Source organism: Falco cherrug, unplaced genomic scaffold (genome assembly GCF_023634085.1).
Source record: "Falco cherrug isolate bFalChe1 unplaced genomic scaffold, bFalChe1.pri scaffold_41, whole genome shotgun sequence".
NCBI classification, from domain to species: Eukaryota; Metazoa; Chordata; class Aves; order Falconiformes; family Falconidae; genus Falco; species Falco cherrug.
The window spans coordinates 1,033,676-1,052,471 of NW_026599482.1; the positions used below are offsets into that span (position 1 = coordinate 1,033,676).

Consider the following 18,796-nt stretch of genomic DNA (forward strand, 5'->3'; position numbering starts at 1 on the left):
GTGGCTCAGTACCGAAGCAGCAGCAGCAGCTGCCTGCCACGCTGGTGCGCAGGAGCCAGGCAAGGCGCGGGAACTCGCCGTGAACTGTTGACAGTTCAGGGGCTGATCTGAATTTTGGAGCAGGGCTGTGAGCTCCCCAGCATCTCCTGGCAGGATGATCGGCTGGCTCGGGACACAGCTGTGAATCCTGGCAGCTCACCCCCAACAGCAAGCTCTGCTAATGGTTTCTCCTCTGGCCTTGGCTGAAGGACGGGAGCAGGAAGAAGCTGCCCGCAGGGAGAGAGAACGTCTCTGGGAGATGGACGAGGATGAGTATGATGCCCTCAGTGCGGAGCAGAAAATTCAGCTTCATAACAAGATACGCCAAGTCCAGCGCGAGAGGAGGCAGAGGTCTGTGCGCCTGTAACTCCCCAGGAGGGTGCCCCTGCAGGGTTTTCCTGCTCCGGAGACCTCGGTTGAGCTCAGAGGGGTCACGGGGCGAAGGCCCGAAAGTGTCTGTTCCAAGCGGGCAGTTCCACCCCCCAGGTTCCCAGCAGAGGAAGGCCCTTCCTCCCGGGAGAGAACATCTTCTCTCCAGCTGAGCGGAGAGCCCGCGGGTTTAGACGGTGGCTGCCGGGACCTGGGCTCTGGGCTTGCCTGACCGCTGCTCTTAGAAGTGTCTCTAAGTTAATTACGTTGGTTCTCATCTTCACCCCCCTTCTTCCCCACACCAGAGGGGTTGTGGTGTGGCTTGGTGTGAGGCGCAGCTGTGCTGGCTTGGTTTAGATGCCAGTCCTGCCGTAGGGGAAGTCCTTGCTGATCTCCTAGGTTTTTCCTTCCTGAGCGACACTGGCCATAGAAGCCGGTGGCTCTTGGGCTCACCCTCAGCTGCAGCAGCAGGTCAGCCTGGGAGAAGCTCTGATCCAGCAAAGCAGCCCAGGAGGGGAGGCCGCAGGGGTTGAGGAGGATGCACAGGCTAAGTCTGAAACTGGGAGGGGGACCTGTTTAAAGCGAGCGTGTGTTTCCGCACTTCGTTCAGCCCAGGCTGACCTTACGAAGCAAGGCTGAGGTTTGGCTGGCCCTGGAGGTCCCCTCCCACCTCTCCTCACATGGGATATTCCCAGCCTCCCCAGGCTGAGGGAGGTCCACAGAGATGGCCTAACGGTTCTGCCTGGCCTCAGGGTCAGGGAACGAAGTGCAGGACCAGCTGGGATGGCGGCAAGCCCAGGCTTCTGGTGGTGACTCTCGGGCATGTTTTCTGTTTGGCTTGCTGAAGGGAGATGGAGCAGCTAGCTCGAGAGCTGGAGGAAAAGCGTCGGCAGGAGCTGGAACGCTTGAAGGAGGAAGAGCTGAAGAATTCTGAGCAGGGGAAGAGAAAGGCTGGAAAAGACCAAGAGAATTCTTTGAGGAGGAAAAGCCGGCCTGGTGGCAAGCAGGTGCGTGGTTGTTTACAGAGATGACTGAAAGCCCTGGGGACCTTCCTACAGAGCTGCGCCGTGCCCCAGGGAGCCCCACGCAGTGCTGGGGACGAGCACCTGGCAGGAGCAACATGTGGGGCTGTGCTGGGAAACAACCACCGGGGTCTGATCGTGCTGCTGCTGCACCGGGGTGTCTTCCCATGGGTTTGCTGCTAGAGCTGCTCTACTAAGATCATGCCGCCTTTGAGTCCTGGCTTCATGTAACTCCACATACTGACTACTGAAGCCCTAGGTAGTTTTAGTCCAGCGTTTCTTCCCACTCTGCCTGTGACTTACACCTGTGAGCCATGATCTGTCTGGGATGTGGGGTCTTTTCCTACATGTCTGGCAGGAGATGCCCCCAGGCCTTAGGTATTCATTAGCAGGCAGACTTTGCAAAGGATCAGCCAGCCACAGGGATGCTCAGCGCACCAGAAATGAACCCAGAGGACTGCACGGGAGTAAGGAGGTGTCTTAAGTTCTCTGCTTGGGTTGGGAACCTGTTCTGTTCCTCAGCTGGTTTGCAGGACTCCTCATCAGTCTGACACTGAAGAGTTTGGTTTGTTGAGCTAAACTGGGTACCAGCTATGTTCTGAACTGGGATTTGTAGGGTGCCTAGCACAGGTCTCGAGCGAGGTTTGGGGTGCTATTGTAAAGATCATTGCTGCCCTACAGCACCTGAGTCAGTGCTTTGAAATGCTCACTGCTTTTTTTGCTCTTCCTGCCCAGGGCATGAACAGTCCCACCAGCAACACCAACACATCCAACAGCCGGAGGTCGGAGGTCGCCAAGGGGGTGGTCAAGACACGATCTGTAAGGAAGCACCCGGGCTCTGTTGCACGTTGCACAAAGGAAGATGAGCAAAAGCAGAGCAAGGTCACCCTGATGGATGCCCACCTGGCAGCGGCTGCACACCCCACAGACCTGGAAGAGGGGGAAACCAAAAATGAGGCCCAGAGTGACAGCGAGAACTTAGCCCTGAGGTTTAATATCTACGAGACGTCGCAGAAGGATGTTGCGCATATTTTGTCATCCTGGGACAGGGTTCAGGGTATCCTGCTGTTCCCCCTGAACCACGAGGACGCACGGCACCCAGCAGAAGAGCAGCCCCAGCACACATCCAGCCCCAGGAGCCGGAGGGACAGAGAGAAGGAGCATCAGGGGAGGCTGGAGAAAGAGCATCTGGCAGAACTGAAGGCTCTTGAGGATGCCAGAATACCTCAGCTGGAAGGGGAAGGTGCAAAAGGGTCAGCCAGAGGCCAGGGTGTCGGGGTGCCCTGCTTGGACATCCAGGTGCTGGGCTCAGAAGATGTGACTAGGAAGATCCTGGAGAGCAGCGAGCTGCCAGCGGCAGAGCAGGTAAAGCCCTGTGAGGCTCGGAGGCTGAGCCTGCCGTGCTCCTGGGCCCCGGTGCATCGTGTCCCACCAGGTGACAATGGCACAGAGCCTTGTCCGGGCCACCGATGATGTTCTACAATGGCTCCGCAGCAGCCCCATGGCTGCGGGAGGTTCTCACCATCCCTCAGGTGGGTGGGAAGCAGGAGTGCTCTCTGTACAAGCATCCCGTCTGTTGAGAGAATTTCCCAGCCTGGAAATCATTGCAAATGGTCCCAGGGCAGGGCAGCTCAGGTTTCCTTCAGCTGAGTCACTGCAGGGAGAGGTTTCTCTCTAGGTCCCACTTGTAGGTCCTGGCACTGCTCTGGAGCCTGCCCACTCCACTGGGCATGAAGAAGCACGGTGCCCGATATAAATAAACCCCCACCACATTGCCGAAAGCTCCGTGCCTTTAAGGAGTGAGTGTGAGGATGAAGGTGACAGGAGTACAAACAGGGTTTTCTCTTACGCTTTAGGTCCTGGATAGCCTTGGACTGGGTCCCTCCGGGCTTCCCATCCCCCCTACTGCTTTCTACTCCGTGATCCACTACCCAGCAGAGCGGATGGCCCCTGCAGCAGAAGCCCTCAAGCACTTTGTCTTTGTTGTGCCAGAAGGCGCCACTGCAGAAGAAGACAAGAATGCTGCCGTAAGTCTCGTGGATGCCCCCGTTGTGCCCGAAGTGAAGGTGCCAGGGCAGGGGGGTGGGTGGGGAAGGATCACTGTGATGTCTGTAAGATGAGAATAACGGTTTAAAAAAACACCTCAAACCCTCGCCTTGCCTTGAGGTCCTGGGCAAGGAGAGTGTTGTAGGCAAAACTAGACCTGATGAGGAAGACCAAGTCCCTGGGCAGATGTGGTTGTTTATTTAGTGCTTCCCCTAATTGTTAACAAACCCACAGCTTGCTTTCCAGGAGGGGGATGTCTCGGGGCAGGTCTCACCTCTCTGTTTTCTCCCTCCCCTTGTGGCTCAGACCCCAGAGGAGCAGGTCGCCCCTGTGAGGAGCCAGTCGAGTGAGGAGAAAGCTGCGGGCAGCTGGGAGGCTGCGAGGGAGAAGCAGAGCTCCGGTCAGGGCAGGAGATGTCTCCAGGGGCTGGACAGGGAAGCACCCGTATCTTCTCCTGGGGCGCACCAAAGCGGCGAGGACATGGTCCCATCCCCGCCGAGACATGTCAGGTGAGCTGAGGGCTGAGGAGATCGCTCTGCTTCATGGCCACCCTGTCAAGTGAGGTCTGTCATCCCCAGCTCCTCAGGGCCCCTCTGTTGGTGCCTCCGTGGGATGGCGAGTCCACAGCCCTCCTCCTCGTCTTGTTTGCTCATTAGCCGTGTCTGAAGCCCTCTCTTTAACTGCCAGGCTGAGCAGCTGCCGGTGGATAGTGCCTGCCCGCGGTGAGGTGGAACTGAAGGTCCACTTCAGCTCCACGGTGCTGGGCCAGTTTGAGCAGACGCTGCGTTTCGAGATCCTGGGGACAAAGCGACTGTACCAGCTGCCCTGCAGGGGCACCTGCCTGTACCCCACCATCAGCCAAGACCCACGGTAAGGCTTGCCCCTGGGAGCCTCCCACGCTGCTCCCCCCTGGGCTCAGAGCCAGGGCTGCCCCTTGTACCCCGGTGACCTTCTGGCTCGGGCAGAGCGTGCTGCCTGAGCCGCCCAGCATCTTGTCCCATGCCTGGAGCTGGGAGTACTGGTACCGCAGCCACCAGTAAGGGTTACGGCTTTCTGACCAGGTTTTCTACTTGGAGCATCTCACAGCTCTTCATTCCCTGTTTTCTCTGCCCAGGCTGGTGTTTCCCCACCGAAGGAAGAGCAAGGCAGACGACGACATTGTCTTCAAGCAGTATGTCACGGAGACGGGTGTCTTCCACTTTGGACCGCTGCTGTGTGGGAAGTCAAGAGACTGGTACGTGCTCCCCGCCCTGAGCGAGCATCCTGATGCGCTGCCTGCGCAGCATGGGACGTTGGGATGGCACCTCCAGGGCCTCGTGCTGTCACGGACACGTCTGGGGACGAGCCGTCCCAGAGGCACAATTCAGGGCAGGCCCAGGTGGAGACCTGCCTGGGAGATGCAGGGGGCTGAAGGGCCACAGATGTGTGAACTTGAGCAGATGATGGGCAAGTGAGTCCTGGAGGAGCAGGGGAGAGACGGAGCTGATCTTCCTCCCCGGTGGGTGCCTTGGTGGCCAGAGCCATGTGCTGCTTCCAGCCTGAAGGTCACTTGGAGCAGCTTGTGTCTCCCCGCCACATCTCAGCTTCGCCACCTAAGAAATGAACTTTATGGTGTTTTTTAAAAGTGCTTTGAGCTCTACAGGTGGACTGAACAAGCAATTATTTTGCTGATGGTTTTATAAAACATTCATCCGTTTGTAATATTAGTAAGGCCTTATGATTCGACCTGCCGATATGGGGGCGTGGGGGATCTGCAGAGGAATGAAAATGGAAATTCTGTTTCCCCGTCCTCAATGCTGGACAAAGTCTGCCGGAAAAAGTTGCCATTGTAGCTGCTGGCGCATTTCTATTTTTAACATAGCTTTTTTTTAAAATATTAGAAATTAAGTTCTCCTCTTCATGGGAGCTCTGGAGAGCCAGTGGTATTTTGACAACCCAAGCAAATGAAATCAAAACAGTTCAAAACCCAAAAGAGGATCTTTAGCCAGGCTGCTGCATGGCCTTGGGTTTCTGTTTGTGCTTTTTAACCCTTTAACTCCCAAATCTGCTCCATACCCGAGGGAAGGGACGTTTTTTAAATTCAGCATTCCTCTTGGGAATGAATCCTCTCTATTTCCTTCCCTCAGACTTTGAGCTAACCTGTGAAATACAAGGCAATCTCGTGACTGTTTTGGAAGACAAAAGCTAAACTATTTTTAAAAGCTCTTTCCAAGAGCATTTCTTTGTACCCTGCAGGGAAGGAAACCCAACAAAGAAAGGGGGAGAACCCACGTGCCTGCAGTACCTCTGTTTTTCCAGGCATCTTTGAATTTCTAATTTGTAAAATGCTCTTTAAGTGGCCTGTGCATCATCACGCGTCTGGGCTGGAGGCACCAAGTACAGGGGTGGACATCAAAGTAACGCAAGGATGGACACACATAGCATCCAGTGTGCCCCTGAAAATGATCCTTTTTCTTGGCCTGCTTGTTGGTACATGGTCTTGCAGTGCAGCCTCCCGCTGCCAGGACATGGCGCTTTCCTTGGTGTGGGATGAAGGCGACGGTCTCCTCTGCAGCCTTTTCCCCTTTTGTGGACAGGTACAAGGCACTGGACTGTCCCAGCAACTGTGAGACGATAACCATCCTCAACGTCACCCCCGTGGAAGTAGAGGCGCGTTTCTCCTTTGAGCGCGATCTCAAGGCGGACACGTTCCTTGTAGAACCTCCCAGCATGAGGCTGAAACCGAACGAGAAGCAGGTAGGGGACAGCAGGTAGGGCAGGCACTGGTGTAAGTGCCCAGGAGCCATTCCTCCTGCTCACTGAGTGCTCTTCTGTATTTCTTGTTTCGGGGACGGGGCTAGAAGCTGAGCATTTGGGCGTACCCCACTTCAGCTGGTCTGGTGGAAGACAAGCTCGTCTGCCGCGTTAAGGAGAACCCAGAGCCGGTGGTCTTCCCCCTGTGCTGCCAGGGGGTGAAGGTGGAGCTGAGGGTCAGCCCCAAGCACGTGCATTTCAACAGGCTGCTTCTGCACAGGTCAGTCATCTCACGGCCCCTCTGCTGGGGACGGGTGCTGTCGGTGAGCTCCCCTTCAGCCTCTCTGGCTGGCTGCGTGGCCCTTCAGGCTGGATGTTGGGCTGGCGTCCCTCTTTCTGCCAGCAGTTCCCGGTCTCTTGCTCACCGTTCCTTGCTGGCTTGGTTCTCCCAGGACAGCCGCAAGCTCTGTAGCCCCCAGCAACGTGGTGCAATGGGCATCTTGATTCATTTGTATCTCGTCTGCTGGTTCGGAGAGCAGTGCAGTTGCTCCTCCTTATGTCCCTTCTGTTGGATACACCGTTAGCACCCAGCCCTTCCCCAGGACCTCACCTCTGAGACTTGTGACACAGAGAAAACATTTAACTAATGTTATGGATACTATAAATACTGGATGTGTATAGATAAAGATATATATATAAACTAATGCATAGGGCTGCTCCAAGATGCATTCAGTTGCAAGGCCTATCCTGACCATCGAGCAGCTGGTGCAGGGTGTCTTTCTGCCTCTGCAGGGAGGACAGCAAGACCCTGGTCCTGCAAAACAGCACCCTGCTGCCTGTGGCCTGGCAGCTCTGCGGGCTGGAAAACCTGGGCGAGGACTTCTCCGTGTCACAACGCGAGGGCATCGTGGCTCCGCGCACGGAGTTTGACGTGCATCTGTATTTCAAGCCCACAAAGGCTCTCAACATTGAGAAGAAGATCCGACTGGAGGTGAGGGGGGGACTGTGCCCTCCCTGGCAGGGCAACGAGATCTTCGGGGTGGAGGCTGTGCTTGAAGGGTTCCCTGCAAAGAGGGGGACAAAGGATGAGCCTTCCTGAGGTTCCTTTCTACCCGCATCGCCGGGGGGGCAGGCCCTTAGCAGCAAGGAACTTGCTCTTATAGCTGAGCTTCAGGGGGCATGTGTGCTGCTGGGCCAGGAAGAGCTGCACCTGAGGGACACAAGGCTGCTGTGACCCCAACTTCTGCTGCCTTAGCCTGGGTTCACCAGAGCACATGGTGCATCCCTGAGCATCTGCGTCAGCCCAGACAACCAGGCGCTGTGTCCTGAGCGCACGTTACAGCCACCTTGCCGCTGTGCGTGGTTGAATGCTGCTGTTTGGTTGTCCAGACCTCGGCGTGCTCCCTGCGCCCATGCTGGAGCCTGTCCGGGGCTCTTAACGGAGAGCAACAAGCTGTCACCCTGGGGTTTTGTTCCCCGTGGTTTGGGGGCTGCACTTCAGTGAGGATGCTGGGTGATTGAAGAGGAGAGGGTTGACGGTCAATGCCACCTGCTCTGGGACACCTCACAATTCTTGAGGTTGTTTTTCCATCGCTGTGTCTCCCCGGGTGCTTCCGCGGCAGCACTCCCTGCTGAAGGAGTGCCGAGCTGGGCTGGTAGGGCTTCTTACTGCAGCAGCATCTCGCTGGGTCAGCCCGTGAGATGAGCAGGTTGGGAGAGTTTGGGAATCCACAAGTGCTTGTCAAGCAGGGGAGGCCATGGTGGAAGCAGCCAGCAGAGACAAGGACTCGTACGTTGTCTACCAAAAGAATTTAAGAGAACGGTCTAAGCAGTGTTCGTTTCTCGCTGCCTCAGGTTTCAGATGCAGAAAACATCCTGGGGATTGTCCAGACTGAAAATATCCTCATTTCTGCAGAGGGCTATGATGTTGCTCCAATCATCAGCATTCCTAAAGGTCAGTGGATGCCCCAAAACAAAGCAGTCTGGGTGTGTTGCCTTGCCTTGGCAGGTGAGCAACCAAAGCGCTTGGGATGGGGTAGCATGCAAGCGTGGCCCAGTCACATAAAGCGCGTATCCTGCAAGTTGAGTGGAGTGAAGGGCTGTCAGGGCACAGCCAGCCTCGAGTCTCTCGCCCCTGAGCTTTGCAGTGTGCAGGTTGGTCTGGGGGCTTAGAAACAGCAGCGATGTGAGCGAGCAATTGGCAGCTCCTGAGGGCTCAGCAGGGCACACAAAGTTGTCGGATCAGTGCTTGGAAGCAAGAAGACAGAAACGCAGCTCCTCACCTGCTAAACCCTGCAGATACCCTCCGAGTAAGAAGAGCAAGGGCAGCAAAGTAGCTAAAGAAAATTTCCAAGAATGGAGACTTGCTGAGAAGGGTTTTGGGCTGCCTGAGAACTCCAGGTGTCATAGAACAGTTTGGGTTGGAAAGGACCTCAAAGATTGTCTTGTCCCAACCCCCCTGCCATGGGCAGGAACACCTTCCACTAGTCCAGGTTGCCCCAAGCCCCGTCCAACCTGGCCTTGAATGGGGCAGCCACAGCTGCTCGGGCAGCCTCTGCCAGTGCCTCGCCACCCTCACAGTGAAGAATTTCTTCCCAACAGCTAATGTAATTCTCCCCTCCAGTTCAAAGCCATTGCCCCCTGTCCTGTCACTACAGCCCCCCCGGAAACACCTGTCCCCACCTTTCTTATAAGCCCCATTTCAGTATTGAGAGGCCAATTGAAATTGGCCTGGAAGTGTTGAAATATCTGTCTTGTCACTTGGTGTGGTCTGTAGCAGCTCACTAATACTCCCCGTTTCTTGCCTGGCTCTGCGGGTTTTCTGCAGGTGCAGGTGGCACCGTGGATTTTGGAGTCCTGAAAGTCCTGGATGATGCAAAGCAAGTGCTGACTCTGAGGAACAAGGGGAAGTACGAGATTGCGTACAGGTGGGTCCAGCTGCCTGGTCTGTGAACGCGTGGTGCCACCATCTGCCCAGGCCTGCCTTCTCCTCCTGCCCATGGCTAGAACCGCTTCCCGTGCTGGCTGCCTCGTGGTCTGGTTAAATAAAAAGCCCGGGCTCCCTAATCTCAAAGACTTTAAGGGAGAATGCAGCCCCACACCAGCAGTCCTTCACAGCTGAGCAGGAACCAGAAGGAGAGACCCTGAAATTGAAGCCACTCACTGCTGAGATCCATTGCCTTCCTCTGAGGGGCAGCTCCTTTCTCTTTATGACTCTTTAAAGGAGGGGATGAGAAAATTGGGTGTCGAGGTTAGTTTGCAACACTCATGATGGTCTGCACTCTGTCAAGATCTGAGATTCCCCAAGCAGAGCTGGACTCATTCCCTTTTAATTTTTTTATGGTCTTATGTCAAGTCCTGGCTGTGCTGGTGGCACTTGTACTTTTAACTGCAGAGGTCTTTGTTCCTTCCCTTTCTCCCCAGTTTCCAGCTGAAAGCTGCAGGCACCACCATACCAGACCTGGCAAGCCACTTCACTATCCAGCCGCAGAAGGGCCTGCTGGCTGCCTCCGGGCGCCCTGTGCAGGTCCAGGTGTTCTTCCACCCCAAGACGGAAGTGAATATCGAGGACAAACCCATCCTGCACTACCAGGTGAGCTGCCCCAGCCAGGCAGTGGTGGCACAGCACGTCTTGGGAGCGTGAGCAGGACAGGTGCCTTCTGGAAGGAGGGCTTTAGCTGGGTAATTCTCGTAGGTGACAGCAATGTCTCAGAAAACATTTGTGATGCTTCCTAAGCGGAGCTGAAAGTCTGGCTCCGGAGGAGGCGTTGAAACAGGGAGGATGAGCTGGTGGGGACCTGGGGTGGGATCAGGGAACAGAGTCAGAGGCTGGCCTCTTTGCTGGTTTTACCAAGCCCTCCTCTGGCTGCAGGTGATGGAGCCCAGCATCTGTGGAGGAGGCGAGACCGTCGCCGTCATCCCAGTGAGGGTGTCGGCGAAAGCTGTGTTCAGCAAGTACAGCATTCACCCCGCCTCGCTCATCAGCTTCGGTGCCATGGTGAAGGGCAGCAGGAAAACCTGCACCTTCATGCTGGAGAACAAAGGCAGCCTTGACTTTAAATTCCTCATCTACCGAGCAGACCAGGACGCATCCCGATTGCAAGAGAAAAGGTGAGAGAAGACCTGCACCACCTGCCCTGCCTGAGGAGGCACGACAGCATGGCTGGTGTGTGACAGGCAGCCCAGACACCTGGGTTATTGTCCAGTTCACGTCACCTGCTTGTGAACAGGGAGTGGAAAAATGCCTCAGTGTCCCCGTGTGTCGGGCAAAGCTGGTGATACAGCTGAGCTGTCCGTAAGCTGCAGGAGGTGCCGCCGGGGGCTGCGAGGGGCAGGGAGGCTTTCCTTGGTGGGGAGGGGAAGGTCAGCTTTGGCTTCAGAGGAAGACGAGGTGGGGGCTCAGCATGATGGATGTTTCTGCTTTCTCCTCTTAGTGGATGTCAAATGAAATCTGCCCACTCTGGCAAGAGTGAGAACTTACACCAAAGGACTTCCTCAGCCAAGAAAAGCAAGCGCTCGCTGCAGAAGGTTGCCAGCCCCTTCATGCAGGTGGGTGGCTCCCGCTCCCCAAGACACACTGCTGTGGGTGCTGTGGGAGGACGCTGATGGGGACTCATCACCGTGGGATGGGACATGGTCTGCACGATGGAGGTCCGTCATCTCCCAGCCACAAGCAGAGGCAGGAGCTGCTCAGTTGCACTGACAGTCCCGTGCTCCGGCTCAGACTTGGAGTTGTGGGGTCAAGAGAGAGGAGCAGGTCCCGTGTTTGGTGGCTGCTAGCCAAAATAGGTCTGTGAATACCACAGATGTGGGCACGTTCCTGTTTGAAGTCCCACTCCATAGATACCAGCTGACCTTGTGTTTTCGTCTTCCCAGTCCCCTCTCTTCCCTCCCGTCACTTCTCACAGTTATTTCTGCTCTCCTGTTTTACCCCTGAGGCTGGAGGATCCCAGCTAGCACCTTCACCTTTTACACCCAAACTCCTTCCTGTGTGCCAGCCAGGACAGGCCTGCAGCTCCTCCTGGCTTGTCCCTCTCCTCCTGGCTTGTCCCTCTCCTCCTGGCTTGCTTGTTCCTCTCCTCCTGGCTTGTCCCTCTCGTCCTGGGGCTGCCTCTGGGCCGTGCAGTCATCCCTCCCTGCCCTGGGACTGGGGGCTCGGCCTGGCTGGAGGTTGAGGAGTGGCGTACTCCTTGCTGGGGATGCTCAAGGCTGGGCTGCTGGACATCAGCTTCTCCTGGGACTCTTTCTGCAGGCTCGCATCACTCTAGGCATGTTCACGGTGTACCCTGGCTTTGGTTCCATCCCTCCTGGGGGCCAGCAGATGATCACGGTGGATTGCTCTGCGGAATCACTGGGGACGTGCGAGGAGCACCTGCGCATCGATATCAGTGACAGAGACCCCCAGGACAATCCCCTCGGCATCCCCTATACCCTGCTGGCTGAGTCCTGCCTCCCAGGTACGCCCCGTCCACAGGTTCCCGCAGCCAGACCTGCTGCTGGTCAGCACCTGAACTTACTGCTTGGTTAGAGAGGCGCCCTGACCTTGAAGCTAAACCCTAAAATCCTCAGAGGTTCCAGTTCTTTTCAAGTCAGCCAGCGGGGAGAGGCTGGGAGGGATGCATGGAAGGATAAAAGGAAAGCAATACTCCTTGACTGGGACTGAGCTCCATCCTCGCAGCCGACTCCCTGCCCAAGGCTGGGTTTTGCAGTGACCTGGGCAAAAAGGGTTTATCAAGCCTTCCGAGAGGCCAGCAGGGTCCCGAGAAATTCATCAGGAATTCAGCATTCAGCCCTCCCTCTGCTCTGCTCGCAGCATTTGTGGTTGATGACATCGAGTCCATCTTTGAGGAGCACCGAATCTGCAGCAACGTCAACCTCTGCCAGACCCCGCAGACGGTGCGAGACAAGGGTGTGTATGTCAGAGATGAGAACAAGTTTATCTTCACCGATGTTCGGGTTGGGCACCGGGCCACAGCTCGCTTCAAGATCCACAATGTCAACAAAGTCCCCTGCAATGTGGTCCTTTCCATCAAACCCATCGCCGGTGAGGTAAGAACAAGAGGCCAGGGTGACCGTTGCTCTTTACAGGCTGCGCTGCCTTGTTCTCCAGACTCGCTGCTTCCTCTTGCCCGCACTAGTCCAGCTCCGTGCAGGTCAGGCTGCAGGGGGGAGCAGCAGTGCCAGGGTGGCAGTTCTGAATTTGGCACGTCTCGAGCAAGGCTTTGGCTCGCCGCTCTGGGTCTTTGGTGGGAGACCCAAACCCTTCTGCACATCTCTTGGAAGCCCGCTCGGAGGGGGCCTTTACTGGCCTGACGTGCCTGGGCTCAAAGCAGACCATTCCCTCAGGCTCCCTGGCCTTTTCCTTCTCTTTAAAGGCCAGTTTGAGGTTAGTCGCGGGGTTTCCGTGCAGTGCCCCCCTCCCTTGTGTGCTGGGGTGGCTGCCCAGTGCTCAAAGCCAGCTTTTGCGCTCCTGGGCTCCCTGTGCAAGGTCAGCACCGCTTTGGAGTCACCCCCTGCGATGGAAGGAGCCTGCCCAGGGCAAGCAGGAAGGGAGACACGCTGTCTGGGGCTGTTCCCGCTGACGCATATAAGAATAAGACTGCGTAAGAAACACCGAAGGATGTTTCCTCCTAACAGGGCTCTGTGGGTTCCCCCAAGTTTCACAGCCCCATCAGGGACATTTTCAAGGTGGATCCCGTTCGGATGTGCGTGCCCAGCTGCTCCCACGCCTTTGCTACGGTGACCTTCACTCCACAGATGATGCGGAGCTACCAGTGCACTTTTGAGGCTTCCCTCGATGTCCTGGCGAGGTAACTCCCCCTGTGAAATCTGGGCGGGGGGACCTGCCTGATGGCTGCCCCTCCTCTGGGAGGACCCCGACCTCTTGTTAACCCTGATGCTCTCAGTAGCCTTAGGCAGAGTGCTTAGCATTAGAGAATAGAGGAGGCGGTAACTACTAGACAGAGTAGAAGGAGAAGGGGTTATAGCTTAGCCTCGAGTGACTGTGAAGACAGTGCAGCATTTGGCAGCCAACTGGGAGTTAGTGAATCCGAAAGAAATGGAGATGTGCAACAGTTGAGCTGGGGCTTTCCAAGGACAAAGGTTTAGATGAAGCCGTTTCTGTGCCAGCCAGCCAGCGTGCGTTATTTCCTCCTTGTTTCTGTTAAAATGAGATGATTGTATGTGATTACCTGGGGTATGTTAAGCTATTCTCTGTCAAAGGAGCGACTGGAGCCCTTCTAAAAGAGGAGCCCAGTTCCCCTGTCCTGGGACGTGTGTACCAGGGCCCTGACCGGCTCTTCCCCAGCCGTTTAGTGGCTGAGTCAGGACAAGTCAGCTTTCTGCTCTAGTACGCAATTCCTTTTTTAGCGTCCTTGGAAATAATCATTACTGATGGTGCTATTTATTTTTCCCTTCTTGCTTTTATACTATTTCCATGCTGCGCTCGTGCTTTTTGCATGTGTCTCATATCATCGCAGCCAGTGAATTTGCCATGTCTCACCTGTCGCCTCATTATTTACCTGCTGTGCTGCACGATTCGATTCAGTGACATGTTCTTTAACTGCTACTCTGGAAGGCTCTGGCTCTTCAGAGCTCTTGTGAATGGCCCTGATCGGACTGGGAGGAGGGGGGTGGAGGAGACCTGTGTCGTGGGGTACAGGAGCACCAGCCAGGGGAAATGCAGTGGGTGGCCCCTGCTTTGTTGCTTGCCAGGTGGGAAATTGGTTAGTGCCAGCCGTCATGATTTCTCCTCTGCCTTTCCTGCAGCCCTGCAGCAATTAAAGCGCAAAGCCTGACCTTCCGTGTCAGTGGAGATGGGACTCTGCCTCGGGTGACAGTCCTGCGCCCGGTACTTCACAGTAAGAGAGGGAACCCTCTGCTGGTCTTTAAGAAGCTGTTGCTGGGTGATTCACAAAAACTCCCTCTGGTCCTTCGTAATGGTGGCACCCTACCTGTCCAGGTGAGGACCTGCTCAGGAAATGCTCTGGTCTGGGAACAAGTGCTTGTCTCGTGGAGAAGAGGTCCCAGGAAGCATGGCAGACCTGGAAACAGCTCTCAAATTCTTTTTAAGCAAATGAATGACTTGTAATTTCCAGGAAGAGAGTTCCTCTTGGAAATGTGATTTTTCTGACTAGCCTATCCTTTTCAGTTAAATGCAACGCAAGAAAGTTGGTGGGGTGTTTTCCCCCCATCTCTCTTCTCACGCTTTGATTCTCGGGTGGGCACGTGTGATGTCCTGGTTGCATTAGATTGTATTTGATCCCATTTTACTACACTTTAATGAAAAATTCTGTTCATTACTTTTGTATCCCAGCGCCTCTGAACACTTCTTTTTTCTGTCTAGTTTTACTTGAACTTTGTAAGTTTAGCTATGAGCTGTGTTTGAAGCGGAGAAGCATGCTGGATGCCCCGTGCTGGACCAGCACCAGTATGGTGCCAACCCACGTGTCACCCTGTACCCACACCAGTGTGGCTGTGCTCTGTGTTCCTTTTTCTCAGTTGACGATAGACCTGTTGGATGAAGCGGGAGTTTTCTTCTTGAAAGCCAGGCCCACCACACAGTGCGTCTACCAAGCTGGGGGCGTGAAGGAGGACTCTCCTGCAGGACGTAAATCCAGTAAGCGTGAAGCGCGGTCATCCACACAGGGGAGAAATGTGTGCCCTGCTCTTGGCTTGGCCAAGCAGCCGCCAAATGTTAGATGTTGTTTCTTTGCTGGGGCTCTCTGTACCCCCAGCTTCTCATGTGGACTCTGCGCAGGGCTTCCTCCTAGAAAGTGGTTGGAAGTTTTTTCTGTTCCTCTGGACATGGTGGGTTGAGTTGCGGGGGGCTATCACCACTTCAGCGGACCATCTGAGGTCTTTGCTGCATGTGAGAGTAACAGCCTGAATGGAGGCAGCCCCTGAGCCCACAGCCAGCCAACAGAAGCCAAACCCATTCTTTGGCTCAGCTTTACGTGTGGCAGGAGCTGACTGACTGCAGTTTGAGTGAGCGCTGGGTGTTAACCTGTGTTTAAGACACTTCAGCAGTGATACGCGTGGTGCTGTCGTAGCCTTGTGAACATAGGAGGAGGGTCTGGCACCATTGGTGGGAGAACCTGTGCTTGGAGGCAGCTGGGTTTCAGCCCCTTACGCCCCACGGAAATATTTCAGCGGTACAGCTGTATCACTTGTCGCTGATTCCATTGCTGTGCAGAGAGAAAGCCTCACACCGCTCTCCTGGTCCTGCTCCGTGGGGAATTAGCAGAGTTTGACGTGCTTTTCAAACCCACCCTGGCCCAACGTGTGGAAGGCAGGATCCACCTGTCAGTGGTGAACAACCCGTATGAGGAGACCGACATTCAGCTGGTGGGCGAAGGCTACGAGGATGACTTCACGCTAGATAACATCCACGGACTGGTGGCAGACAGTGAGGAGGAGGAGAATGCTGAGGGCAATCTAGAGGAAGACGTAATTGAGGGTAAGAGAGGAAAGGCTGCCCAGGTGGATCAAGGAACAGGAAAACAGACGTTTCTGCTCACCCTGTGCCGCGCACCTGCGGTCCAGCTTCAGCAGCCAGATCCTGCTGCCTTTTGTAGCCTGCAGAGGCTTAAGAGGCAGCTTGAGAGCAGAAGAGAAGATCTTCTGTCAAGGGAGAAGCTTGCAGGCTAGCAGGGAAGGGTCAGAGATACCCACGTTCAGCTGGGTATCTCCAAAAGGAGGGCTGCCAGCCCATGGTATGCTATGGAGATGAAGCCTGTGCCTAATGATTTGTGCCCTCGATATACGCAGCCTGTGCTGTCACCCCCTGACCTGGCGGTCTGGGAGCGTGCTGGCTCTGTGCAGAGGGGCAGTGCATGCTGTGCTGCGTGGCTCTGCACAGCCACAGCCACGGGTTTAGGCATGTGGCAGGGCGCTTCCATGGAAGCGGGAGGATGGGGAACTGCGTCTCCCCAGGGAGGAAGGCTTGGAGCAAGGAAGAGTTGGCCACGCCTGTCTCTGTGGATGTGAGGGGGGTGGATGGACCTCAGGCACACTGAGACCTCCTGCTCTCATTCCTAGCAGCTGCCAGAGTGAATCACATCCCGTTTGGGGACTGTCACATTGGGAAACCCTACAGCGTGACCTTCACCATCACCAACCGCAGCAGGACGGAGGCGATGCGGTTTGAGTGGCTGGCAGACACCCCATTTCACTTCTCCCCCAAGGTGAGTTTGGATGGCTCTGCCTTTTCCCATTGCTCCAGCCCTGCCCGGCGGGTTCCCAGGAGCTGGCAGGGAGTCACCACGTACCGGTGAGAGCCTGTTTCAGTGCCACAAAGGAGCTGCAATCCCTGGCTTAGCTGGCGCGGGGCTGTCAACCCCACAGAAAAGGCTCAGTGTTACGGGAGGTGGCATCTTTTGTATTTTCCTCTGTCAAACCTCAGATGAATACACGGTAAGAGGCAGATTCCTGGCACAGCTGCTCACCTCATCGATCTCTTTGCTGTCAGTCCTGCCCTTGCTAGTGATTCCAGTTAGGTCTTGGCTCTCTGGTTCTCCCTAGGTGGGACACCTCCATGCTGGCTGTGCTAAGGCCATCACAGTGACCTTGAAATCGGATGTCGCGGTCACCTTCAAAATGCACCCTGTGAAGTGCAAGGTGGCTAGGATCACCTTCGCGCTGCCGCCGGAGCAGATTAAAGACTGGGATGACTGCCTGCGCACCATCAAGTGGGTGGATACCACCATGAGGGGCCCAGGAGCCACGTGGCCTGTGAAGAAGAAGGTAAGAAACGCAAACAGGAAAAGCTAACGGAGCTGCTACAAAAAAACCCTGGCAGGCCACCATCTCTGCTGGCTGAGCAGCTCCTGCATCCTCCTGACGTTTAATCCATCCGTGAGGTTCACCCGCAGTGCGTTTTGGGGGAGAGGCAGATGCAGTGACCTGTGACACCAACACAAAATGGGGAGGTCTTTTGACAAGACACGTTTAGCCACATGCAAACTACCGGTCTCTGCCAAAAGCTGAAGGGTTGCAACCTGTTTGAACGGGAGGGCACATTTTACGATTTTATCACGTTTTGTGGTGTTAAAATTTCTTCATCAAATTCAGTGCCTTGTCACCAACAGGGAGTTTAAGACGCTGCACTCTGACTCTTGTTTTGGAGTGGAGAGCCACACTAGTGCTCTTGTGTGTGCGCTGGCCAGCCCACCGGCACATGGTGGGTGAGCTGTCAGCTCTGCCTACACCGATAGCAGAGATTTTGGTGGTGGTGCCCATGTTGTGTGGGATGTCTCATTGTGGAGCAGCCCGGGCGCTGCGTGGCAGTCGTGCAGCAGTCTGGAGAAGCATCGCTCCAGAAACTGCCACACACACGTACCTGGAGTGACGGTTCCTCCCTAGTTTCTGAGCCTTTTTAAGACCTGTAAACCACACTTCTTCCCCGTCAGCAGCAGCACTCGGAGGCTTTCCTAGTGAGTTCGTCCCCATTCCAAAATGCCCGTCCCCAGCCCTCACCAGCGTGGCTGTTGCCCCACACATGGTGTCTGGAAAGCACCTCCCGCTAAGACAAGAGGGAAAAGGTGCTTTCTGGTTTTGTTCAGTCTTGGGGTTCTCCATCCACAGACCTCCCACAGGGGAACTTAATCCTAATTTAGAGGCCTGCTGGATCTGTAGCGGGCCATGAAAAAGGTCTGACACTCTACAGGGTTGAAACACAGGGAGAGGTACCTATGACCCGGTCATTGTCCCCATGGGTGTACTCTCAGTCGTGGTGGTGATTATGGTGTTCAGTCGGTAGAAACAAACACTGTAATGGAAGGGTTAAATTTTATCACCTTCCCGGGGAAATAAATGGGAATGGTCCTTTCTAGCCCCTGTACGTGGCTGATCTTGGAGGCCAAAAGCCTCCTCTTGCTCAGCCGGGCTTTCTAGGCTCTGCTCAGTGATTCTTCCCTTTCCTGTTTGGAGGTGATCGAGACAGACCCAGAACCAGCTCACACTGTCCTGGAGGAGAGCAGCCGTGAGGTGGAGCTTTGCCTCAGTGCTGTTGTCGACTACGCTGAGCTCAAGCTGGATACGGACACGATTCAAGGAAGTTCAAGGAGACCTTGCTCTTCCAGATGAGGACATTCACGTGAGAGCCAGAGGCCAGGCAGGGACCCGTGCGTGGGAGCTGCCTTTGCCCAGGGCTGACCTGGTGCCTGCTTCGCCGGAGCCGTGCCGTGCTCTCTGGTGGCCTCTGCTTCTCCTTCTACTCGTGGTCTGGCGAAAATAAAGGCAATAAAGTGCCAATAAAGGCAAAAAAACCCCACTGACGTGTTTATTGCTTGGCCACTTAATAAACCTCTTCTAATTTCTAACTGGGTGATTAGGCCTGGCGGGGGGGTGGGGGCAGGGGTGTGTGTGCTGCTGCCTGCTGGTTCTGAGGTTTCAGCTTCCACACATCCTGGGCGCCTGGAGATGCCTCACATGTGGACTCGAGTCCCTTCTAGGGCTTTGTGTTCAGTCTCACCTGCTGTTCTTCTCTTTAAACAAGTCATGTATTGTTTCATCCTGTCCAAGTCCTGGCAGGGTGCTGGGGCCTGCGTATCTGCACGTAAAGCCAAGCAGGAGATGGTGGCCACCAT

The 18,796-nt window shown here is 55.4% G+C and overlaps 1 pseudogene; it reads left to right on the forward strand.

Moving 5' to 3' along the window:
- Window positions 1–18,466, forward strand: part of LOC106630800 (hydrocephalus-inducing protein homolog) — a 111,610-nt pseudogene extending 93,144 nt beyond the window's left edge.
- Window positions 18,467–18,796: the final 330 nt, after the last annotated feature.